The following is a 24,648-nucleotide window of genomic DNA, read 5'->3' on the forward strand; positions in this document are numbered from 1 at the left end:
AAGTTGCTTTTCAAAAGTTGCAAAGTGCTTTTCAGAATGACATGTTCATGACTGTTGATGTTCACAGGACTCTCCTAATGCTATGTTGAACGAGCACCACGGATGAGGGGGGGGAAGAAAAACCGACATCTTCTTCACCAGCCCTTCACCAAGTCATCCAATATTTGCTTCATGAACAATTGTTGCGTCTTGTAAAACGTTTTTTTTCTTCGTTCTTTTATTGTAATTTAGCAGGTCTATAGTATAAAGTATTGTTTGTAAATGTTTCTTAAATATATGTTCAGTCACGAGACACTTTGGATTATTTTATGTTGCCAATTTAAATGTTTGCTAAGATGATGTATGTATTGTTACTTTGTACATGCTGAAACAGTCTCATTCGTTTTGGGCTAGACACTGATCTGTAAATGTCTCCTCTTTTTTAAAAGTTGAGTGAAATTAGCACTCGTCAATCACAGATTTGTATTACGTATGGATGTAAAGTGGACTTGAGTGCTGAAAACCAAAACGTATAAAACTTAATTGACCAGGAGAGATAGCTGACAAACATAACTGGATGGCAAGAATCATCACAGACATCCTAAAGTGTGGTGTCATATGTTTCTTGTTGAATATGTAATAAAGTGAAACAAGTATGTTTCAAACTACAGATGTAAGGGCATTGAAGTGGTAAACATAATGTCATAAAAGATGAGAAAATACATTTACAATGGTTCTCTGTGTTAGTTTTAGCCACATCAGCCCATTAAAACATCATGGTAGAGCAGATAGGACTTAGAGAGCATGTGGCTTTGCAACACACAGGTGTTTCATCTCAACACTGGGATAATGTTAACAATGAGATGCCACACAGGCCTCATGCCGCTCAGGTAGGAGGGTAGCAGAAATAAATGAATAAAAACACAAAACGAATGAAAAAGCACACAGGGCCAAGGTACTTCAGGAGCACACAGACATCAAAAATATCCCTGGCATCAATATTTTCAACTGGCTCGGCTTGCTATCACAGCACCACCAATTTCCATTTATTAAAGGCGGATAGAATTCCTATTGCGAAAGGTGGCGGGAAACAGCCGATTCATCGGCCAAATCCTGTCAGAAGCTCCAGCACTGTGTTTGTTAAAGTGAAAATCAGGAGATACCCCATTTGTTTGAGCTCCTCTACAAAAAACTTTTTACAGAGTCTAGCCTTCCATAGTGTGGCTCTGTCGTCGACTCCCTTGTGAAGAGGAATAATTTGAGCACCATGATCATGGTGAAGTAGAGGATGGTAATGGCCACACTAATGATCTGCAGCTTGGTGAAGAAGTAGTGCACGTCGTAGACAAACAGGTAGACTGCCATGAAGAGACTGGTCAGGAAAGAATGCAACCACCAGGGAGTTCTATACAAAACACAACACACTCTTTAGGTTAGGCTCAATACTCATTTTTGACACTAGTGAGGTCTAAGTGCGTGGATCGATGAGCAGAGATAAATTGAGTGATATGAGAAAGAAACATTTGCACGATAAAGAATGTTTTCTAAACTGAAATAGATTTACTGTTGACACAAAGACTTCACACTTGGTATCTTAACATAACGGCACACGTAATCTGGTCAACTGGAAATGTTGGAAATTCATTTTTACAAATATTACACAATGCATTTACATGCAAAGAGAGAGAGCACAGTATGCCATTATTGTGATAACCAGATCCATGGCTCCACCTACCTCTTCACACAAGTGGAAGTAGCAGGATGGTGGCCCTGGACCAGGTGATGAGGAAAATGATGAACACCAGGAACAGGAACCCAGAAGAGCTGGATGAAGATGCAGCCGAAGGGGTGGATGCCCCCCATGATGATTCCAGGCATGGGCTTGGTGAAGAAGGAATGTTCATGGATCTGTTGAGTGATCTTCTTAGTTCGCACTGGCTGCTCAATCACCTGGAGCATAGAGAGTAGCAAAGAAACTCGTCAAGGCATTGTTAGACCCTTGTTAGCGTGCCATGTTTTATTTGATTGTTATGTCAGTGTGAAAGAGGTTGCAAACACGGGGGTAAATGCACAGGATGTAAGATGACCTGAACGAGTTATTCATACAGACAGTATGATTGATATGTGACGCTCACAGGCTTCTTGAAGCTGAAGTAGGCAAAGGGCACGGAGGTGAGGGGCACGGAGATGCCATACTACAAATCCAAGATGGCTGCCAAGAAGCCCTCCACCCACAGGATCAGGTTAACCAGGAAGCAAACAAGATCCTGAGAAGAAGGGAGATAAAAGGGGTCGGGGAGGGTGGGACAGTGAATATCTCAAAGGAAAAATTGGCAACCACGGCACCCTCAAAGTCTAGACATGTTTAAAGATTTTGCTGATCTAGGGTCAGGTCCCTCCAGTCAATATAATTTAATTTATTATGATCTAAAAGGCTAAACTGATCCTAAATCTTCATAGGGTCCAGATAAGACAAGCTGATCCTAGCCCCCCGACACAGAATAATTACTGGGGACTGAGACCGGAGGGTTGCGAGACACTGTGGCCACGTTCAATGACAGGGACATCTCGGAAAGAGCTTACCCAACTACTCTGAGGCAGTGGTTGTGTGGCTAGCAGAGGCAGAGGCAGAGTTGTGCTTGGCAGATCTAAAAGAGAGCCACAACATTATTTGAATGAGAATTCAGTCCACTTGACAATTCAACAGAATTCAGTATTCTTCATGCCGATGATTTGTACAACTAGAGACAGATAGCAATACAGTACGCAGATACAAATGTGTATGTGGTGGTTTCAATTTGTTTTACTACAGATAGCTAGCTCTGTCCATGTTTTTCCTAGAAAATGTCTATCTGATATTATAGCTAGCTAGTTGATGTTGTTCTAGCTAGCAGATCTGGTCTGCAGGTCTGCAGATGCATGACTACATGATCATGATGTCGTGGCGTGGCTTAAACATTTAATGGACATTGCACTAGAACAACAACGACAACTAGCTAGCTATATCAGATGGACATTGTCAGGAAAAGCAGGTCAGACCAAGCCATTAAATGTCTATCATTGCATTGGTTTGACATTGACATCTAACTATCTATTTAAGAGAGAATCTGAGCGATCTCACCTTTTTATCACTGTAGCAGTTTGATGTCATCTCTTCTGGGTACTGCAACACCCTGATTGAAGCAACTGCACATCTAATTTTCTCCCCCATCCCCTCTTGATTGCACAGGGACCTAGCCCGTTTACCTCAAAACATTGCTAGCAAGCCAACTAGCACACCAAACAACACACCAAATACACAGAGCAAACAATAATTTTGTAAACTAATGTTAGTTTCGACCAAATGACAAGTTCCTACATAGCAGTAGACCTATTGCTCTGTTACACAACAAAGAACCTCTAGATACATGCTAGCCAGTTCTAATGCTAGCTAGCATCATCTCTGTAGCGGTTATACTATGTGGAAATACTATTTTTTAATTATTCCAACACCTTGCTCTAGCTTTCAACTAATTTGATTCATATTTAGCACAGTGGAAAGCGTGCTTCCAAGACAAGCCCTTGCCCCCTGTATGAAAGTAGGTTCCAGAAAGATATCCACAAAATAGAATGGAGATATTAGGGAAGTAGCCTGTATGCAGTTACCAAAACAGCTTGGACAAGCAGTAGAGTTGGTTCTTATTAAGAGTAGCAAAACAGAGAATGAAGGAAAGGTGAGGCCACTCCCTTCCAGAATGAATAAGTCATAACAGAGACTCATCTGAAGCAAGCGCTCTGATGGAGGAGCACTTTGTCAGGGCGGCTGCCCGTGGCAGGCCCTACCCAGCTAGCACAGTGGATCTGGGCCGATTCATTCTGAGAGTCGGGGCACTCGGCTGAGAGTCAGACTCGGCCGATGTCATGTGGCCCGACATGTGGCCGCCTTTGGCAGTATTACTTATGGCTAGAATGCGGGGATTGAGCTCGGGCAGACTTCGGTGTGAGTTATCTGGCCCAAATGTATTACTTAGGGCTCGGGCTGATTGAGGCTACTCTCTGGCACGGGCTGCTTTATGTAATTAAAATGTCATTATTTATTTTTCTCATTGTTTCTGTGACCAAAAAATACAATTAACATTTAAATGTAATTCTTTAAGTGTCCTGTGTAGTATTTTACTGTTTTTATACTTTCTTTAAGGCAATTGATAAGCATTAAAAACTTTGTGGATGGAGCCTCCTGAGTGGCGCAGCGGTCTACGACACTGCATCATTGTGCAAACTGCGTTGTTACAAATGCTGGTTCGGGACATGCATGAGGCGACGCACAATTGGCCCAGCATCGTCCGAGTTAGGGGAGGGTTTGGCCAGCAGGGATGTCCTTGTCCCATCGCGCTGTATCGACTCCCGTGGCGGGCCAGGCCCATGCACGCTGACACGATCACCAGGTGTTTCCACCGACATAATTTTTTTTTTGTGGAAGGGTATTTTTGTTTGTATACAATGCATAAAAGTCATATTTAAAATGACTACATCGGGTAATTTTTTATACATTTATTTAAAAATTTGCATCGGGCCGCTTCTGGGGTGATTCTGGGAAGATGCCGGCAAAGTCGGCTGAATTCCGGTAGACGGAAACGGGCCGATTCTGGGCAGTCATTCACTTGATTCCGGGACGAGCCCGACACCCAATTCCAGGCCGATTCAAATCAGTTCCAGCACCCAGGAAGAGGGCCGCTTCTGAGCCAATTCCTGATTGCTAGCTGGGTACCCTTTATCTTTGCTGGCAGAATATTGGCCCGCTGGGGTCACCGCCTTTGTCTCCACACAGGCTATGATATGTTTTGTAATAGAGAGAAGATGAAAGAGAGGGAAGGAGGGAGGGAATAGAGTAGAAGGAGAAAAACAGAAGTAGGGATATATAGAGAGCGGTGGGCTAAAATGCTGATCATTGCTAGTCGGATCCTGGTCAAAATGTTGGGTTTGGGCCAGGATGGAGTTTGGGAAAACCCTGGTCTAGCTGGCCAAGCTGGTCTGAACAGCATGGTCTTGCTGCTAGTAAACCAGCATTTGTTATGTTTTCGCTGGTGACAAGCCTTCGTTGAGTTTTCACCGGTGATCGGCTTTCGCTGTGATTTCACTGGTGACCAGCCTTTGTTGTTGTTTTTCCTGGTGACCAGGCTTCATTGTGTTTTTTGTTGGTGACCAGCCTTCCTTTTGTTTTAGACACTGGTGACCAGCATAAACTAAAGCAAAACTAGCATCAATTCACATTATCCTAGCTTGCAAAGTGATGTTTAATTCCTATTGGAATCCAGCCAGAGTGGTTTCCCATAATCTGCTTTCAGAATGACAATCAGGGCTAGAATTATGAATAAATGAGAGTACCTAATCAATGTAAATGGGAATATCCATTTCAGTAATGGGTGCGTTTAGAAACATTTATGTTATTTATCTTTGTGAAGCATGAGAAAAATAATGTATTAATCAATCAATCAATCAATGGAATTGCAAAACACAGACATTGAATCATTAAAAAAAAGAATGAACTGCAATTGAGCATGCTGGAGTCAACCTCATGTGGGATTTGTACACACAACTTCTTGGTTGCCAGCAACCTGAATTTCCCACTACACCCCTTGATTTGTGGGTGTGATAAAGATTGTTAAAAGATTAGAACCAATAGACATTTGCTCGTTTGTCCCTATGGAGGAACCCTTTTAGGTGCCACATAGAACCCTTTTATTTGTCCCTGTAGGTAGGGGAACCCTTTTGATCTCCATTTAGAGCCTTCTTATGAAGAACCCTCTGGTTCCAGGTCGAACAAATGACAGGTTCTACAGTTATACTTATAGGATACTTCAGATGTGCTTATGGTACACACAATCATTTGACAGTAAATTACTGGTTACTGTTGCAGTAAAAATTCTGTTTTTTTTTTACAATTGAATTGTTATTGTTGTAAAATGACTTGTTGTTTACCTTACTTTCACTACACTTTGAAATGTAGGTGGGGGCAATGTGCTGGCAGGGGCTCATTAGCATATTTGGGGTCATGGACAACAATATGTTACATTTGTGCCAACCGTTAGCGGAAGTGTTGTACCAGTTTAAGTGGTTTTATCCTTATCTTGATGAAGGTTAAACACCTAATTTGTCCAATGCCAGTTTTACAATCTTTGTAAGAGCTTGGAATGACCAAGCACTGCACTGTTAAGAGGTTACTGTGCATTGTCCAGTAACGTAATAGCAGTTAGTAAATGGGAGTAACACTAGTGAGGTCCAGAAAACTTGCTGCAAGTAGTTATTGTAAACTTCAACATAACTTACTGTGGCTGATCTCTGTCACACTCACTGACCTGATGATGTGGCAGGAAGGTAATTTTGCTGCCAATATAGATGTTGAGGCCAGGTGAGGCTGGGTCCCAAGTGTGCTCACCACAAATAAAGCTTAACAGTTGCCACCTAATGTCATAAGCTTTCTTGTAGAAAGGGTATTTGAAGGTACAGTGAGCTACTGCAGCTAGTTGCAAGTATGTTACTGTGCATTTTACAATAACTTTCTGAAACTTAAGTTGCCAGTGAGTTACTAGCAGTTACTGGCTATTAAGAGACTGTGAATTGTACCATAACTTATTGACAGCTGGTTGACAAGTGACACAAAATTCACAGCAACTTCCAGGCAACTAACTTCCATAAAGTTACTGTGAAATGCACAGTAACTTCTTAACAGTGCAGTTATTTCATGTCACAGTGTTAAAACACTTCCACTGACGGTTGGCACAAATAAACATAAACTACAATAGGGCATCATTGATTTTGGCCCAATAGGCCTGGCATATTCCCATGTTCAAGGAGCTTTCCATTTTGATTGAGTTATTTTGCCTATAAACATTTAGGCCTACCTATAGATTTTTTTTTTTTTAACAACTCTGCATCTCTGCCCAGCCTGGCAAGAGTGGCCAAAGGGGTCTTTAGCGTCCTTAGTGGCTCTGAAAGTGTGTAGAGAATATTCTCAGCTGCTGGCCTGCTCTCCAGGCACCATCGCATGAGCCTGAAACCACAAACTGGCCAAACTCATGTTTCTAAAAATGTATTTAAAAAAATGTATTCAAAGGCACTAAGTAATTTTTAGTTTAATTAATATTTAATTCTAAGTAAGTCAAAGCCGATATATTAAACCATTATAGTCTAGAATTTGCATATATAATAAAGTGTTGTTTAAATGTTGAGCGCTTTATGTCCCTAACTGCCTATTGTGTCGCACTCGCAAATGCTTCACAATGTATTTATTTGTAGGCTATAACCTTGAAATAATATAGCCAAAATAATTCATTTTAGTTTTTTTTAGCTTCCCTGTCTGGCTCCTGACCTATTTAGAGTGTCTATAATGCTGTTTAACATTACAAGTAGCCTATTTGAAATGATGTGTACTTCTTACATTCATCTCATATTTATTCAAATCCAACATATTTATTCAAATCCAACTTTGTGGAAACAGTCTGGGGGCCCTTTCCTGTCTCAGCATGACAGTGCCCCTGTTCACAAGGCAAAGTTCATACAGAAATGGTTTTTCGAGATCGGTGTGGAAGAACTTGAGTGGCCTGCACAAAGCCCTGACCTCAACCCCATCGAACACCTTTGGGATGAATTAGAACGCCAACAACAAATACAAATCTAAAAAGTTAAAGAATGGAATTAAAAATATAGAAGTATTAGGACGAACAATGTTGGAGTTCATAGTATAAATACACTACCGATCAAAAGTACTATTTTCTACATTGTAGAATAATATGGAAGACATCAAAACTATTAAATAACACATATGGAATCATGTAGTAATCAAAAAAGTGTTAAACAAATTCTTCAAATAGCCACCCTTTGCCTTGATGACAGCTTTGCACACTCTTTGCCTTCTATCAACCAGCTTCATGAGGTTTACCTGGAATGCATTTCATTAACAGGTGTGCCTTCTTAAAAGTGAATTTGTGTAATATCTTTCCTTCTTAATGCATTTGAGCCAATCAGTTGTGTTGTGACAAGGTAGGGGGGTATACAGAAGATATTTGGTAAAAGACCAAGTTCATATTATGGCAAGAACAGCTTAAAGAAGCGAAGAGAAACAACAGTCCATCTTCACTTTTAGACAAGAAGGTCAGTGAATACAGAACATTTCAAGAACTTTGTAAGTTTATTCAATTGCAGTCGCAAAAACCATCAAGCGCTATGATGAAACTGGTTCTCATGAGGACCACCACAGGAATGGAAGACCCAGAGTTACCTCTGCTGCAGAGGATACGTTCATTAGAGTTACCAGCCTCAGAAATTGCAGCCCAAATAAATGCTTCACATAGTTACGTAAACTGACACAGCTCAACATCAACTGTTCAGAGGAGACTGTGTGAATCAGACCTTCATGGTCGAATTGCTGCAAAGAAACCACTACTAAAGGACACAAATAAAAAGAAGAGACTTGCTTGGGCCAAGAAACATGAGCAATGGACATTAGACCGGTGGAAATTTGTGCTTTGGTCTGGAGTGCAAATCGGAGATTTTTGGTATCAACCGCCACATCTTTGTGAGATGTGGTGTGGATGAACGGATGATTTTGCACGCCCAATTTTTCAGTTTTTGATTTGTTAAAAAAGTTTGAAATATCCAATAAATGTCGTTCCACTTCATGATTGTGTCCCACTTGTTGTTGATTCTTCACAAAAAATACAGTTTTTTATCTTTATGTTTGAAGCCTGAAATGTGGCAAAAGGTCGCAAAGTTCAAGGGGGCCGAATACTTTCGCAAGGCACTGTATTTAGAATTCATGGCACACTTAAACAGCATGGCTACCACAACATTCTGCAGCGATTCGCCATCCCATCTGGTTTGGGACTAGTGGGACATTTGTTTTTCAACAGAACAATGACCCAACACACCTCCATGTTGTGTAAGGGCTATTTTACTGACCTCCACAATCCCCCGACCTCAACCCAATTGAGATGGTTTGAGATGAGTCGGATTGCAGAGTGAAGGAAAAGCAGCCAACAAGTGCTCAGCATATGTGGGAACTCCTTCAAGACTATTGGAAAAGCATTCCAGGTGAAGCTGGTTGAGAGATGACAAGAGTGTGCAAAGCTGTCATCAAGGCAAAGGGTGGCTCTTTGAAGAATATCAAATATACAATATATTTTGATTTGTTTAACACTTTTTTGGTTACTACATGATTCCATATCTGTTATTTCATAGTGAAGACATCAAAACTATTATTCTACAATGTAAAAAATAGCAAAAATAAGAAAAACCCTTGAATGAGTAGGTGTTCTAAAACTTTTGACCGGTAGTGTATATTTGTATATGATGGGATGTATTGACATTATGGACAGTATATGGACAAAATATGTTGTATATATGTAGAATACATAGGATATAATAGTGTATGTAGAGCAAAAGTTAAATAGGATAGGCAGACTGGAATTCAGTATATACAATGCTTTCGGAAAGTATTCAGACCCCTTGACTTTTTCCACATTTTGTTACGATACAGCCTTATTCTAAAATGGATAACAATAATTATAATTCTCAGCAAACTACACACAATACCCCATAATGACAAAGTGAAAACAGGTTATGAAATTTTTGCAAATTAAAAAAAAAAAAAAAAAAACTGAAATACCTTATTTACGTAAGTATTCAGACCCTTTGCTATGAGAATCGAAATTGAGCTCAGATGCATCCTGTTTCTATTGATCATTGTTGAGATGTTTCTACAACTTGATTGGAGTCCACCTGTGGTAAATTCAATCGATTGGACATGATTTGGAAAGGCACAAACCTGTCAGAGGAAAAACCAAACCACGAGGTCGAAGGAATTGTCCGTAGAGCTCTGAGACAGGATTGTGTCGAAGCACAGATCTGGGGAATGGTACCAAACCATTTCTGCAGCATTGAAGATCACCAATAACACAGTGACCTCCATCATTCTTAAACGGAAGAAGTTTGAAACCACCAAAACTCTTGCTAGAGCTGGCCGCCGAGCCAAACTTAGAAATCAGGGGAGAAGAGCCTTGGTCAGGGAGGAGACCAAGAACTCGATGGTCACTCTGACAGAGCTCTAGAGTTCTTCTGTGGAGATGGGAGAACCTTCCAGAAGGACAACGATCTCTGAGGCACTCCACCAATCAGGTCTTTATAGTAGAGTGGCCAGACGGAAGCCACTCCTCAGAAAAAGGCACATGACAGACTGCTTGGAGTTTGCCAAAAGGCAAAGACTCTCAGACCATGAGAAACAAGATTCTCTGGTATGATGCAACAAAGGTTAACTCTGTGGCCTGAATGCCAAAATGTCATGTCTGGAGAAAACCTGGCACCATCCCTACGGTGAAGGATAGTGGTGGCTGCATCAGGCTGTGGGGATGTTTTTCAGCGGCAGGGACTGGGAGACTAGTCAGAATCGAGGCATAGATGAACGGATCAAAGCACAGATGAATGAAAACCTGCTCCAGAGAGCTCAGGACCTCAGACTGGGGCGAAGGGTCACCTTCCAACAGGACAATGTTAAGCACACAGCCAAGACAACGCAGGAGTGGCTTTGGGATAAGTCTCTGAATGTCCTTGAGTGGCCCAACCAGAACCTGGACTTGAACCCAATCGAACATCTCTGGAGAGACCTGAAAATAGCTGTGCAGCAGCACTCCCTTTCAAGCTCTGTCAGGTTGGATGGGATCTGCAGAGAAGAATGGGAGAAACTTCCCAAATACAGGTGTACCAAGCTTGTAGCGTCATATCCAAGAATACTCAATGTTGGTATCGCTGAAAAGGTGCTTCAACAAATACTGAGTTAAGGGTCTGAATACTTATGTAAATGTGATATTTCAGTTTATTTGTTATCAATTAGCTAAAAATTCCAAAACCTGTGTTTGCTTTGTCATTATGGGTACTGTGTGTAGATTGAGGGGGGGAAAAAACAAATTAAACATTTTTAGAATAAGGCTGTAACGTAACAAAATGTGGGGGTCTGAATACTTTCCGAAGGCACTGTACATATGAAGTCAGTAAAACAGTTTGTGAACATTATTAAAGTAACCAGTGTTCCCTGACTATGTATATAGGGCAGCAGCCTCTAAGGTGGAGGGTTGAGTACTGGGTGGTAGCCGTCTAATGACAGTGACTACAGTTCAGTGCAGGGTACTGGGTGGAAGCCGGCTAGTGGCAACTATTTAACACTCAGATGACCTTGAGATAGAAGCTGATTTTCAGACTCCCTGTGTCAGCTTTGATGAACCTGTACTAACCTCGCCTTCTAGATAATAGAGGGGTGAACAGGGGCCAAGTCCAATTTCTTCAGACTCCTGAGGTTGAAGAGGCACTGTTGCGCTTTCTTCACCACACTGTCTGTGTGGATGGAGCATTTCAGATTGTCAGTGATGTATATGCTGAAGAACATTGAGGGAGAGGTTATTTTCTTGGCACCACTCCGCCAGGGCCCTCATCTCCTCCCTGTTGGCTATTTTGTTATCGTTGTTAATCAGGCCCACCACTGTTGTGTCGTCTGCAAACTTGATGATTGAGTTGGAGACATGCGTGGCCATGCAGTCATGGGTGAACAGGGAGTACATGAGGGGGCTGAGCACGCACCCTTGTGGGGCCCCTGTGTTGAGGATCAGCGTAGCGGAGGTGTTCTTGCCAACCTTCACCACCTGGGGGGCGGACCGTCAGGAGGTCCAGGACCCAGTTGCACAGAGCGAGTTTCAGACCCAGGGTCCCAAGCTTAATGATAAGCTTGGAGGGTACAATAGTGTTGAAGGCTGAGCTGTAGTCAATGAACATCATTCTTGCATAGGTATTCTTCTTGTCCAGATGGGATAGGGAAGTGTGCAGTGCGATGGCGATTGCATCATCCGTGGATCTATTGGGGCGGTATGCAAATTGCAGTGGGTTTAAGGTGTTGTGTAAGGTGGAGGTGATATGATCCTTAACTAGCCTCTCAAAGCACTTCATGATGACAGAAGTGGGTGCCATGTGGTGATAGTCATTTAGTTCAGTTACAGTACCTTCGCTTGCTGGGGTACAGGAACAATGGTGGACATCTTGAAGCAAGTGGGGACAACAGACTGGGATAGGGAAAGATATAATTTGTCCATAAATGCTCCAGCCAGATGATCTGCACATTCTCTGAGGACACAGCTGGGGATGTCATTGAGTCGGCAGCCTTGCGAGGGTTATCACACTTAAATGTCTTACTCACGTCAGCCCCGGATAATGAGAGCTCACCATCCTCGTGAGCAGTGGTGGCCCTCGTTGGAGGCACTGTGTTTTCCTCGAAGCTTTGCGAAGGTGTTTAGCTTGTCCGTGAGTAAGACTTGAGTGTCCACGACGTCGCTGGTTTTTCTTTTATAATCTGTGATTGTCTGGTGTCCCTGCCACATACATCTCATGTCTAAGCCGTTGAATTGCGACTACACTTTGTCTCTGTACTGACGTTCTGCCTGTTTGATTGCCTTACAGAAGGTATAACTGGACTGTTTGTACTTGACCATATTTTCAGTTACTTTGCCGTGGTTAAATGCGGTGGTTTGCGATTTCAGTCTTGAGCGAATGCTGCCATCTATTCACGATTTTTGGTTTGGATAGGTTTTAATCGTAACAGTGGGAACGATATCCCCAGTGAACTTCATGATGAACTCAGTTATAGTGTCAGTATATCCGTCAATGTTATTCTCAGACGCAACCCGGAACATATCCAAGTCCACGTGATCAAAACAATTTTGAAGCATAGATTACAACTGGTCAGACCAACGTTGCACAGTCCTTACATGGGTTCTTACTGTTTGAGTTTCTGCCTATAGCAAGGGAGGCAAATAATGGAGGCGTGATCTGATTCTGTAGATATATTAATAACATTTTCTGAAATTACAATGCAGAAATATGACATATATAACCTTTAATATTATTACATTGTATTGTACTGTATTACACCGTATAAACGTATAAACTCTTGGCCAAAATGTGTTTCATCTGTTGTTGTTAGTAATATTGATTAAAAATATTTTTTTTTTTGAATAAAACACTTTTTGTTGATCTAGCCGTGGACCCCAGCAGTACATCCACAGACCCCTACTTTGAGAACCCCTGGTCTAGCTGGTCTGCTTGACTGCAGTTTGATTTTGTATAATTATTTGTTTCAATATCTGTGTTTTTGCATGCATACGTACATGTACATACATGTAACAGTGCCTTGAGAAGGTATTCATACCTTATTCCACATTGTTGTGTTACAGCCTGTATTCCAAATTCTAAATAGTTTTCCCTCTCCCGTCTACACACAATACCCCATAATGGCAAAGTGAAAATTTGTTTAAAAAAATGAAATACAGAAATATCTAATTCACATAAGTATTCACACCCCTGAGTCAATACTTTATAGAAGCACCTTACAGCTGTGAGTCTTTCTGGGTTATTCTCTAAGAGCTTTCCACACCTGGAAACATTTGCCCATTACTATTTTCAATATTCTTCAAACTCTGTCAATTTGGTTGTTGATCATTGCTAGACAACCCTTTTCAGGTCTTCAAGTAGATTTATGTAAAAACTGTAACTCGGCCACTCTGGAACATTCCCTATCTTCTTGGTAAGCAATTCCAGTGCAGATTTGGCCTTGTGTTTTAGGTTATTGTCCTGCTGTAAGGTGAATTCAACTCCCAGTGTCTGGTGGAAGACAGACTGAATATAGGACTTAGCCTGTGCTTAGCTCCATTCTGTTTATTTCTTTATCCTGAAAAACTCCCCAGCCCTTAACAATTACAAGCATACCCACGACATGATGCAATCACTGCTATTCTTGAAAATATTGAGTGGGGTACTTAGTAATGTGTTGTATTGGATTTGCCCCAAACAAAACACTTTGTATTCAGGACAAAAAGTTAATTGCTTTGCCATATTTTTTTAAATATTAGTTTAGTGCCTTGTTGCAAACAGGATGCATGTTTTTGAATTTTTTTTATTCTGTACAGGCTTCCTTCTTTTCATTCTGTCAATTAGGTTAGTATTGTGGAGCTGTGTTGGGAAGTAACTCGTTAGGTTACAACGTTATTACAATTAAAAGTAAATCGTTACATTACTGTGGAAAATAACTATTTTGTTCGTTACATTACTTTTGCGTTACCAAAAACAGAAAACCCTCTGGAAATGCCTTGCGTGTGTTGGACATTGTTATGTCCTATAGAGGGCGCACACTACCTTAGAATGGCTTGCCTACTTAGTACTCATGGTGAAAATCCCTGACTGGTTCAGCAGAACTACAAAGGCTGTGTACAAACACACAGTTTCAACAGCTGTCCAGGTGACTGGTCTCATACGTTCCCGCATGTGAAGAAACCGCATATGGAGATCCTGGGCTGGCGAGGTTACATGTGGTCTGCGGTTGTGAGGCCGTTTGGACATACTGCCAAACTCTCTAAAACGAGGCGGCTTACGGTAGAGAAATGAACTATCAATTCTCTGGCAACAGCTCTGGTGGACATTCCTGCAGTCAGCGTGCCAATTGCACACTCCCTCAAAACATTCCTTTGTAATGTGTTACCCCCAACACTTGTGGAGTAACTACAATGTAGGGCATTGGAAAACCTCCCTGGTCTTTATGGTTGAATCTGTGTTTGAAATTCACTGCTCGGCTGAGTCACCTTACAGTGTCTGGGGTACAGAAATGAGGTAGTAATTGAAAAATCATGTTAAACTCTATTATTGCACACAGTGAGTCCATGAAACTTATTATGTGACTTGTTAAGCAAATGTTTACTCCTGAACATAAAGGCTTGCAATTACAAAGGGGTTGAATACTTATTGACTGAAGACATTTCAACTTATCATTTTTAATTCATTTGTAAAACAAAAAAAAAAAAAACAGAATAACTCCACTTTTACATTATGGAGTATTGTGTGTAGGCCAGTAACAAAAAAAATCTCAATTGAATCCATGTAACACAAAACATTTTGGAAAAAGTCAAGGGGTGTGAATACTTTCTGAAGGTACTCAATTCATTTATTTTATGTTACACAAAAATAAATAACGTAAATGTTTCTAAAGTAATCCAATCTGTTAGTTGAATTTATTGCACTCGTTACTGAAATGGTTGTTCCAGTTTAGATGGTTTAGGTAGCTATTTATTCATCTTTCTAACCCTGGCAATCATTCTGAATGCAGATTGTGGGTGAATAAAATTTCCAATTGTTGAATATCCCCACTCAGGCTGGATTCCAATAGTAATTAGACATCACTTTGCAAGCCAGCATAATGTTACTTCAAATCAAATCACTTGATGCTGGTTTTGCGGGTGACCAACAATTCTGGTATGTCTGTGACCAGTCTCCAAAACACAGCGTAGCCTGGTCACCAGCAAAAACACAATGATGGCTGGTCGTTAGTGAAAACACAATGAAGGCTCATCAGCAGCGAAAACACAACAAAGGCTGGTCACCAGCGAAAACACAACAAAGGCTGGTCACCAGCGAAAACAACAGTCTATGCTGGAGTATGCGTTTTTTTCCAGCACGGGGTAATCCTAAATTGACAGCATGCTCTTGGGGAAACAAATTGGCTGGACATTGGCAGATATTTGTTACACTCATATCAAGCAAAGCATTGTGAAAGCTTTGCAATAGAAACAGGATACCTCGAGCTAACGTCTATGTGTTGCAGTGAAAAGCATAGTAGCACAAACACCCATGGCATGAAGTGTGCTAGTTGGTTGGAAATTATTGTGCTCTTGGGAAACAACATTCGGGCTGGACACCGACTGGTATTTTATTGTGCTCATATTAAGTCAAGCACCCAGCAACACTGTTGTGTAATCATCCAACAAACACTATTATCGGTCACACTTCAAAAGGCGTCATTGCGTTTCAATTTCCCCCAGTGGTTATGCCTGAGGATCTCTTATGGTCAACTGGATTCTGGTGTTTGTCTTAATGGTTAATTACTAACAGTTAGTAAGAGAAACAGAGCATCCACTGTCTCTGGTAGTTGGTAAAGCTCTGTGGAGGAGCTAGCAACGACAATAACCCTCGTTAACCCAATATTCATCGGAGAGCAACTGAATGAGAGAGAATGTTCCTCCTTCCCACACAACTCGACAGAAGTTATAAACCATTGATACTGGGTCACCTAGGGTTGAAGTTGGAAACACGGAGAGGAAAAGGCGTGTAGAAAGTGTCCAAGCACCTTCACAGATTTGCTAGGTGTATTGTTATGCACTACTTTTGAAGGAAGAAGGAATAGATCAGTGCCACAACTGCAGTCACTCTCTCTCTCTCTCTCTCAATCACCCCTTGCGACCCTTAAAAGCAGACCATCAATATTATATCATGTAGCAGGGTTCCTGCTCACCCTCCTCCCTCATCATCAGCTAAATTTGAAAGAGTGTGAGTGGCTTACATAAATGTATAGCAGCATCATTGTTGAATGGGCGAGGCAGAAATGAGTAAGACATATGTTGGAGAGACATGGAATTCGTTTTATATACATGGGCAGGCTATGCTGTGAGTCACATTAGTGACGTTTCTTGGTTGGTAGTCAGCCGTGCTTATGAAGGCATTACACATGTACAGTTAAGCAGAGAGCCCAGAGGTAGAGACAATTCAGGTCTATGGTGATGAGGCCATAGAGTGAGATGAATGGCCTCAATATGCTCGCGTGCTAGGCAGTCTTGCAGGTATTGGGTGTATTAAAGACACATCACTCAGATCTACTCTATGGTGGTAGGCTTTGCAGCGGTTGATCTCATCTCACTGCAATATGGGTTTAGGGCAGTGTTGGGCAGCCAATAGGTGACACCTCTAATAATCAAAGTTTTGATTGAAAAGATGAAATAAAAGCCTGCACCTACTTTGCACCAAGCATATTTCGGGTAAGACTGCCTCCTCCTGGTATTGGGTGTTCCAATTCTAAAGTATTGATTGAAAACTAGTTGCTAGATTGTTAGAATCAGGTGTGTTACTGACTGACTGGTACAAAAGTCTGCACCCACACCGGCCCTCATAGAATTCAAACTTTATAGGCAATCTAAGGGAAAGAGTTGACTCCGGTGACAGGGAAGAGAAGCTGCAATTTCCAGACCAATTAGATTCCAATTGAGCTAGAAATGCGAAGTTTAACGACGAGTCATGCTTAAACCGGCTAATTCAATGTGTTACTCACCCTCAGCGGGCTACCTTTCGGAGTAAAACACTTCTATTCAGCACTCCTTGCTGTGTGGTGCCAAATTGCTCACTCTCTTTAATCCATGTGCATCAGCCCTTTGTTACCGCTGGAGAGTAAGGACACTTGGTGAAGGTCACACTGCACAATGTAGCGCAAACAGTCTTAATTAATCGACTGAAGCAATCAGCTGCTTGATTGGTAAGGCCTCTGATTATGGGGGACCCATTAAAAGCCAGTCAGGACAGACTGCTACTTTAGCCAGAAACTGGAGAGATTTGTGTACTATGGGACCTCTGTTGGGCAACATGGGTCTGGACCAGCAAATGGCCATATCACTTGCACACATGATGAGGTAACTGGTAAATGTCCCCATGGTTGTCAGTGGTTTGGAGGTGTATCCTTCTCACCAAGGCTCCCTATGGATTCCTTGTTGGTCTTCTGCTTTAGAGTATGATTGTGCTTTGTTTCCCTTAAAGGAAGCAATTAAGCCTCAAAATAGACATACTAACAGGTACATCATCTCCACAGTATGCGTCATTCATGATACACCAATAATAACAACGATAATACAGTTCTGCACTCATAATTACAGCTTAAACACAACACTTTACACAAGACATCAGAAACAAGCCGAGATGCTCCCACAAGCCAATTTAAGGGTGAGAAAAGATAAGCATGGTTAACTGAGAAAACAAAGCGAAACACAACAGCCCCATGAGAGTCTGCAGTAGTTACAGTGGCAAGAAAAAGTATGTGAACCCTTTGGAATTACCAGGATTTCTGCATAAATATGTCATCAAATTTGATCTGATCTTCATCTAAGTCCCAACAATAGACAAACATAGCGTGCTAACTAATAACACACAAATTATTGTATTTTTCTTGTCTATATTGAATAAATAATTTAAACATTTCAAGTGTAGGTTGGAAAAACTATGTGAACTCCTTGACCTTCATAAAGCTGGAAAGGGTTACAAAAGTATCTCTAAAAGCCTTGATGTCCATCAATCCACGGTAAGACAAAATGTCTAGAAATGGAAAAAGTTCAGCACTGTTGCTACTCTCCCTAGGAATGGCGGTCCTGCAAAGATGACTGCAAGAGCACAGCGCAGAATGCTCAAAGAGTTTAAGAAGAATCCTAGAATGTCAGCTAAAGACTTACAGAAGTCTCTGGAACATGCTAACATCTCTGTTGACGAGTCTACGATACGTAAAAACACTGAACAAGAATGGTGTTCATGGGAGGACACCACGAAAGAAGCCACTGCTGTCCAATAAAACATTGCTGACCGTCTGAAGTTTGCAAAAGTGCACCTGGATGTTCCACAGCGCGACTGGCAAAATATTCTGTGGACAGATAAAACTACAGTTGAGTTGTTTGGAAGGAACACACAACACTATGTGTGGAGAAAAAAAGCTCAGCACACCAACATCAAAACATCATCCCAACTGTAAAGTATGGTGGAGGGAGCATCATGGTTTGGGGTTGCTTTGCTGCCTCAGAGCCTGGACATCTTGCTATCGTCGACGGAAAAGTGAATTCCCAAGTTTATCAAGACATTTTTGCAGGGGAATGTAAGGCTATCTGTCTGCCAATTGAAGCTCAACAGAAGTTGGGTGATGCAACAGGACAATAACCCAAAACACAGAAGTAAATCAACAACAGAATGGCTTCAACAGAAGAAAATACGCCTTCTGGAGTGGCCCAGTAAGAGTCCTGATCTCAACCCGATTGAGATGCTGTGGCATGACCTCAAGAGAGCAGTTCACACCAGACATCCCAAGAATATTGCTGAACTGCAACAGTTTTGTAAAGAGGAATGGTCCAAAATTCCTGACCGTTGTGTAGGTCTGATCCGCAACTACAGAAAATGTTTGGTTGAGGTTATTGCTGCCAAAAGAGGGTCAACCAGTTATTAAATCCAAGGATTAATATACTTTTCCCACCCTGCACTGTGAATGTTTACACAGTGTGTTCAATAAAGACATGTTATTAGTTTATGCAGACTGTTTGTCTATTGTTGTGACCTAGATGAAGATCAGATCAAATGTTATGAACAATTTATGCAGAAATACAGGTATTTGCAAAGGGTTCAGATACTTTGTCTTGCCACTGTATGTGATTGGCGATTAGCAGGTAGGCTAACATACACAGTGATTCAGTCACTTAAATGAGCCCCTGCACACAGACAGACAGGCCCTGGCGGGAGCAGCGGAGAGCCGCGCTGCAAATGAAGTGCACAGTAATCAAGTCAGGCTCTGGCCCACAACACCATTGATCACAAGGGCCTGCAGGGAAACAGGCTAGGTGGTGGTGGTTGGAGTGGTGGGGGTCATTCTACAGTACCACCTCCCTCCTCTCAGTGGTTATCAGATTCTTATTAACAGGCTAATTGAATGAGCTTTTAGTCGTTCACTGTTGAGCCACTGACTGCATGGACTAAGTATTATTGACATAGTGAATTCCGAGGCCAGTTTAAAAGCATAAGATGAGATGCATGCCCTTCAGCTAGTAAGCTTGGATCAAAGATGTATTTTTCCATCTCTCTGATGGAGATCTGTGGGAGATCTTACACAACTCTCCACCAGGGTAGAAGATCAGTTAGAGAGACATCATTTAAGTAAAATGCCTTTGGTTTTGACAGAGCTATTTTTGATATTTCTGAAATGTGGGAATTAGGCAAATGTTTCCATCACAGCACTGTATTTTTTTGCCTACTTAAATTCTGCGTTTAAAGCACATGTTCTGTAAGTCTGGCAGGAAGTCTGTCATTCCCATGTGCTTTACATGACTACTAATTCACAAGGCCCCTGGCTGTCAGAGAGCCCCAAACCACAACCTAAAACACAATCAATCTACAGTTGAGATAAACTCCACAAACCTTTTCTCTCTCTTCTGAAACCAAAAGTCCTATTTAAACCTGTCAATTCATACGATAATGTAAGTATTTCAGCACCAATTGCAACTGTAGAGACACTGCAGCCCATTCTCCAGTCCACTCCACAACAGTCTACTGGACAATAAATCCTTTAATCCTCTCAAGGCAACCTCTGATTCCTCTAAATCTCTAGTGCCTACAGTACTTTAATTGAATTTGTTATCAAGCTAGGCACTTCATACAGGCTTCCTCAATGACTGACACCAGAAATAACAGAACATCATGCATCATCCCTGTAAGAGACTGCAATTGTATTTCGTCTTTAGATAAATTGTACAGTATATGCCGGTATTACATGCACTATTAGGACTTAAGGCCTATCCATGATTAAAAATGCCTTTAGCTCACCTCAGAATCAACGTCCTTATCTATCCAATTACACCTTGTGTCATGTCACATTCCTCTTTAAGTTCCAGATTTTGCAACCGTGGTTTTCCATTCGACTGATTTCATTCCAAGATCACACCGTCTGTTGTTAGTTGCACGTCATTATATTATGGTTGTTCTACAGCCTACCAAACACTTCTGACAAACTGGAGAACGAAAGTCGATCTACAACAAGATACAACAAACAGACGCCCCATGCCTATACTGCTGTCCACATAGCCTAAAGGTGCATTCCTTTCAACAGTGTACAAATGATCAATAAAACACTATCTTCCTGTATTTATTGGTATAGAATTGTAATTAGTCTAGCCACCTAAATGAGAGGTCTACGGTTAAATAAACCTGCACGGTTTTGACAATTGAATTGCAAGCTATACCTTTTAGTTTATGTAATCTAAATTTGCCTAGAGCAAATTATTTGATAATCTATTCAAAATATTGTATGAGCATCCCTCACCTACGTGGCGCTTGAAGTTGGGCGATTTCTGTGGCCAGGATCAGACGATAACTCCATCCATTTGAGGTGGTGATGTTGTCAAAGCACGCGCGTCTCCTTTAAGATGCATCAGCTTTGTTCAAGAACACTGCTAATTTATGGTGTGTTCATTAGCAGCTGATGATTAATCAATATTTGATCCATGAGTTACGAAGTCTACTAACAAAAAACATGCATGGGAAATATTGTGTTTTTTTCTGTGCAATCTGTAGGATCACGCGTATACACGGAGAGCGCTGCTTCTTTCACATTCCCAACCTTGTCTGCCTATGTGTCTCCATGCACTCACATCAGAGGCTATGGAATACTCTAGTATCACTGTATGATACATCTAATCTACTGATAATACATGGTAATAAAAAAGGCGACCCCATCCTCACACATCTCTATGATCGATCAAGAGATGCCATTGCTCAAGAGGGGCAGTACACCCAAAAAAGCGCAAGGTTGCGGCGAGTCCCAATGTCCGTTGATAGTAGCCAGTGTTCTTCTGTTCTCTCCTTCCGCAGTTCGGTAACTGCTGCTCTATCTGGAAATCAAACACTTTGTTCTCGATTGGGGTGGATTCTTGTCGCGGCAATAGGAGCTTCATATGGCTCCAACACGCAGCAGCAGCACATGTAGTCCAGCGTATGCTGAGATCGTTCGACTTTATGATACAAGTATCAAACTTGGTACACTAATACTAGATACCTTAAGGAACATTCTACAGATTGTAACCTTTATTTAGCTAGGCAAGTCAGTTAAGAACAATATCTTATTTACAATGACGCCCTATCCTGGCCAAAACCGGGCGACGCTGGGCCAATTGTGTGCCGCCCTATGGGACTCCCAATCATGGCAGGATGTGATACAGCCTGGAATCGAACCAGGGACAGGGATGCTTCTTGCACTGAGATGCAGTGCCTTAGACCGCTACGCAACTCAGGATTGGAGGCAGTCTCGGATTTCCTGTTAGAAGAAAATAAGGTAAAATCATTTCAAACAATATCAAAATGATATCTACCAAATAAATAAACCCCCCAGATAATATAGACAATAATCCTGATCATCAAATACTCTTCAAATCAAATCAAATCAAATTTTATTTGTCACATACACATGGTTAGCAGATGTTAATGCGAGTGTAGCGAAATGCTTGTGCTTCTAGTTCCGACAATGCAGTAATAACCAACAAGTAATCTAACTAACAATTCCAAAACTACTGTCTTGTACACAGTGTGAGGGGATAAAGAATATGTACATAAGGATATATGAATGAGTGATGGTACAGAGCAGCATAGGCAGATACAGTAGATGGTATCGAGTACAGTATATACATATGAGATGAGTATGTAAACAAAGTGGCATAGTTAAAGTGGCTAGTGATACATGTATTACATAAGGATACAGTCGATGATAGAGTACAGTATATACGTATGCATATGAGATGAATAATGTAGGGTAAGTAACATTATATAAGGTAGCATTGTTTAAAGTGGCTAGTGATATATTTACATCATTTCCCATCAATTCATCAATTCCCATAAGACCTTCATGGGGGTCATATTGGTGTCATTTTGACAAAGCCCACAGCTACGGGAGAAAATTGTAGACTTTGTGATAGAGCCACAAAATTTCACACACAACTGGGGCATGTCTAAAGAAGCATTTTTGGCTATAGAGCCTTCACAGATTTTGTCTGTTACCCCTCTGGCGGCCATTTCCAATATAGCTGCCAACCAGCTGCATGGGGCCATATTGAACCATCTTCACTTGGCCATATCTCCATAATTAATTGGTACATACAGCCCAATTATGACATGTATTCAAGTCAATGTGTGTAGGCATAAGATGTGTTGAATTTGGAAGATATGCTTTATTTATATAAAATGATATTATTCAACAGGCTTCGGTGAAAATTGTGATATACGGTGAAACTGATGACATCATGTTCTCTTTTTTTCTCCGGCACTTAAAAAAAAATATACCACTGAGTATAATAGGTTAAATCTGCAATGGCACTACAGCTGAACATCTTTGTTTAGAGTTTACTTACTTTGTGTAAAGGCCGAAAGGTCACATTATAAAAGTATTTTGTTAAAACGGGTTACCTGTCTCTCTGCTGGACATCATGCACTACTATAGGATTTTACCTGTGATGTGTACAGGGCAGGTTTCCTGTCACATTTCTTAAAATTGACACAAAACAGAATATCATATTAAATATCATTGCAATGATAGACTTCATGGAACACCCATATACTTTTTTGAGTGTTTACATGTAAACTATTGGAACTAGCCATTAAATATTTTTTTTAAACAGTAAGTTTGCACACGTTTTCACCACTTTTCTACTAATATGTTAGGATAAGTATATATGGCATCTTTGGGCCATTTAATTATTTATGGAGATATGGCCATGTGAACTATGTCCAATACACCCCAAGTAGCTGGTTGGCGGCTCTTCAAAAGCCCTCAGAGTGGAGCAGCATACTACTAAGATGAACTTGATCAACCAAGTTGATTTTACCCGTTGACTCTCTCATTACAACACACTTGTCACTAATTATCAGAACTGCCTACTAATTGGTTGACGATGTAACTGGAAACACTTATGCTCCTCTATCTTGTTGACTGCAAAACATAAAAGCGTGCTATTTTCACATACAGTGCATTTGGAAAGTATTCAGACCTGTTCCCTTTTTTTTTGCATTTTGATACGTTACAGCCTTATTCTAAAATTGAATTCATTTTTTCCCCCTCACACATACCCCATAATGATAAAGTGAAAAACAGTTTTTAGACATTTTTGTAAAAAAAAAAAGAATAGTAATAATAACTGAAATACCTTATTTACATAAGTATTAAGACGCCTTCCTATGAGAATCGAAATTGAGCTCAGGTGCATCCTGTTTCCATTGATCGTCCTTGAGATGTTTCTACAACTTGATTGGAGTCCACCTGTGGTAAATTAAATTGATTGGACATGATTTGGAAAGGCACACACCTGCCTGTATAAGGTCCCACAGTTGACAGTGCATGTCAGAGCATGCTGTGGGGCTTTTTTTCAGCGGCAGGGACGGGATGACTAGTCAGGATCGAGCAAAAGATGAACGGAGCAAAGTACAGAGAGCTCCGGAGCTCTCAGGTCTTCAGACTGGGGTGATGGTTCGGCACATGTCATTGAATGTCCTTGTGGCCCGGCCAGAGCCCGGACTTGAACCCTATCGAACAGCTCTGGAGAGACATGAAAATAGCTGTGCAGCAACGCTCCCCATCCAAGCTGTCAGAGCTTGATAAGTTCTGCAGATAAGAACGGGAGAAACTCCCCAAATACAGGTGTGCCAACCTTGTAGCATAATACCCAAGAAGATTTTGAGGCTGTAATCGCTGCCAAAGTTGTTTATTTTTAATAAATTTGCAACAAAAAAATTACCTGTTTTTGCTTTGTCATTATAGGGTATTGTGTGTAGATTGGGGGAAAAACAATTTAATACATTTTAGAATAGGGCTGTAATCTAACAAGATGTGGAAAAAGTGAAGGGGTCTGAATACTTTCTGAATGATGTTGGGGTGGTGCTAGAGATGATGAATATGAAGTTGAATATTTTCCTTATTTGAGATGCAGTATATTGGTTTAATAGACCCATCCTTATCACCTTTTATGTTATGCAACCTGCTAGTGTCTCTGCTTTTTTGCA

At 41.1% G+C, this 24,648-nt stretch overlaps 1 protein-coding gene across 1 annotated transcript in view; it reads right to left on the minus strand.

Annotated features, from left to right (window-relative positions):
- LOC110499121 (TANK-binding kinase 1-binding protein 1) overlaps positions 1 to 21,596 on the minus strand; it is a 111,190-nt gene extending 89,594 nt beyond the window's left edge. The window contains exon 1 of the mRNA XM_021576042.3: positions 20,927 to 21,596. The gene's annotated coding sequence lies outside the window, so the exon portion shown is untranslated. The remainder of the gene's footprint in view (positions 1 to 20,926) is intronic.
- Positions 21,597 to 24,648: the final 3,052 nt, after the last annotated feature.

Source organism: Oncorhynchus mykiss, chromosome 20 (genome assembly GCF_057628025.1).
Source record: "Oncorhynchus mykiss isolate SJ-2025 chromosome 20, ASM5762802v1, whole genome shotgun sequence".
In the NCBI taxonomy this organism is placed as follows: domain Eukaryota; kingdom Metazoa; phylum Chordata; class Actinopteri; order Salmoniformes; family Salmonidae; genus Oncorhynchus; species Oncorhynchus mykiss.